We start from the raw sequence: 2,770 nt of genomic DNA, 5'->3' as shown, positions 1-2,770 counted from the left end.
CGATCTGCTAATGTTTGAAAAAAGACCCAGATCGGGGTAAGGGCCTAGAAAGCTGGTTGACGTTTACATCTTTGTTAAGTTGGCAGTGCCAGCAGTGAAATAAATAGATTCTACTTGTGCTGATATAGTTTGTCTACAGCCAAAGAGGGATGATAAAGCTGTGAATAACCAGCAATGTAATGAACAATATTAATACTACACAAAAAAACTGAGTACAAATTCTTTTGATGTATGCACTATTTGTCAGTATGCAGGATGTTTTTCCCCTGCAGATTAACTTTTCCTTCTTAACAGTGCCTGTTAATGAAGTTGCCATTTTTCTTCCTTGGCAATAAAGAGGCTAATATTAATTTAAATACCATTAGTCATACACAATTGGGAAAATAAAATAACACTGTCTGTCTGTTCACCTTGGCTGAGATACTTAATTACCTGGAAACCTGGGCACTGTCTAGTTGCTAGACCATTTTATATAGATCCTTGTGGCAAAGACTTTCACACCCACACCTTTTAAAAGATAGGAGAATGTAGAAGCTGGGTATTGAACCTTGTTAAAACTTACTCCATGGGACTTGAAGTCTGGACTGTTAGATGAGACTGTGTTCTTCATTCTGACTTTTAGATTCACACCATTGCTGAATACACAATACATGAAACCTTTAGTAATGAAAAAGACAGACACTGTCTTAAGCTGCTACTGTTCCATTAAGGAAAGAAGTTGCTGTTGGTGTGCAGTACAAAGGATCAGTCAAACCAAAATAAAATACATTTAGCACTACAGCTAAGTAGCTTGGAGAGTCAGCTAAGAGCTTGATTTGTTTAAATGTAATATTTAAGTTTTCTAAAACCAGTTGTACTTTGCATCTTTAAAGGGCAAGTTGCTTATCTTCAGGACTTCATCTTTTAACAAATTTTCACAATTTTATGTCTGCTTACACAGGTACGTTAGAGTAACTTTGTTTATTATGATATTTAACATGCACTGTTGCTCAGGGATGGTAACTATCACTGTATTTTTATTTGTCCACTATATAAATGCTTTAGGTGTTTTAAGTTGCCTTGTACTCTTGAATTAAAATTACTATTTGCTACATAGTTTTTCAGATTTATTCTTCCGGGCTTCTTAATAAACTTTGTATGAAAGTGATCAATTATTGTTTGGTACTAATTGTTTAACAGTATTAGGGACTGTCAACCCACTGTTTTGCCTAGAAAATAGATGTTAATGTAGATTTTAAATACTGTACTTGGAATGTTTGTCTTTCTTGACCTCTCAGTGGGATACACTGAAGGTGCAATACCATTCTGTGTGCCTTCGGACAGCTATTTGCCCTCTGACTACTTTGATGTCTTTTTCGGAAAATCCCAGGTAAATATACTCACTGTCCAAAAGTCCTGCAGTCTTTCAGTAGCAGTTATGAGTATCCAATACAATACTCATTCACCGACATGCTCAAAAGGAAGTAGTTGCAAATCTGGTAAGAATTTTAAACAATGTTTGCTGTAATTAGCAACCTGACAAAATGCTGCTGCCACTTAACGGTTCTGCAAACTCCTTGCTTTTGTTCTTTTCCTTACCACCAAGTATAGAACCTGGGACAAGAGATTAGAAAGAGGTATCTTAACAGTTTCCTGGAAAGAATTATCAGGCAGTCAAAATCCCTACCTCTACCAAAGCTTGAATGTACTAGCTGGCTACAGACCACCATAGGTATTTTCTGTATCCATGTGCATTAATTTCACTTCAGGAGAATGTGTTTCAGCACCAAAGAGTTTCTGTTTCTTCAGAACAGGTCAAAATGAATAAAGGACATGAGCTACTACTTCCTTATGCTTACCTAAATAGGTTATTGTACAGAAGTCACTCATTCCACCCTTCTGCCATTTTGTTCTCCCTGTAAGTTTTGCCAGTGGAAGTGAAGTAAATAGATGCTGTCTTTTAATTTCTGCCTTTTTTTAAAAAAAAACAAACCCAAAATGTAGCTGATGTAGTGGCTTAATGAGACATAGGTCACTCACTGTAAAAACCCAATGCTTTGGGTAGTTGCTATGCTACCAGCAGATGCAGGGTGAAAATGTTAGACCTGCCTGGCCAGAACAAGGACCAGTCTATCTTTGTATTTGGCCTCCAAGCTATGGCTAGGTACCGGAATACCTAGAATTAAGAGAACTTATATTGTATGCAAACAAAATACCATTTAAAATATGTAGTGTTTCACACTGGGCTAAATTTCTCTCAACCCCTATAGGCAATCAACTGGTGCTCCAAACATTGAGGTCTGAATACACATCAAATATTTTATGATCACAGGTCAGTTACAGCTAAGCAGTTTAAATAAAAAAGGTCAATACTTAAAATGTGTATAAAAACTGAGAAAATGCATAAATAAGAAGTGGACTCAATTCTGCAGAAGCCTTTGCTACTTTGAGCTCAGTAGCTGCTACTCCAGCTAGCAACCGCTGTCGTACTCTGTTGTCAGAATAGGACTTAATAAAAAAGTAAGGTAAATTGCTGCTATTGAAAGGTCGAGAAAATTTCCGAAAAGAGGGTTTGTTCACTGCCAAGGGACGTGCCAGTTGCCAAAACGAAGGTGGAGTGAGGGGCTCAGGCCACACACGCCCACGTCTGTGTCAGCCCGAGTGGAAGCTCCGTGTCCCGCAGGGCAGCCGGCTGCCCTGGGCTCCTCAGGCTCCCCGGTCCCGCAGCCCAGGGCTCCTCGGCCCCGCCGCCCAGGGCTCCCCGGGCTCCTCGGCCCCGCCGCCCAGGGCT

Source organism: Antrostomus carolinensis, unplaced genomic scaffold (genome assembly GCF_000700745.2).
Source record: "Antrostomus carolinensis isolate BGI_N321 unplaced genomic scaffold, ASM70074v2 scaffold50241, whole genome shotgun sequence".
NCBI lineage: Eukaryota > Metazoa > Chordata > Aves > Caprimulgiformes > Caprimulgidae > Antrostomus > Antrostomus carolinensis.
The sequence above is the reverse complement of the archived record's forward strand: the minus strand, read 5'-3'. Positions refer to the sequence as shown.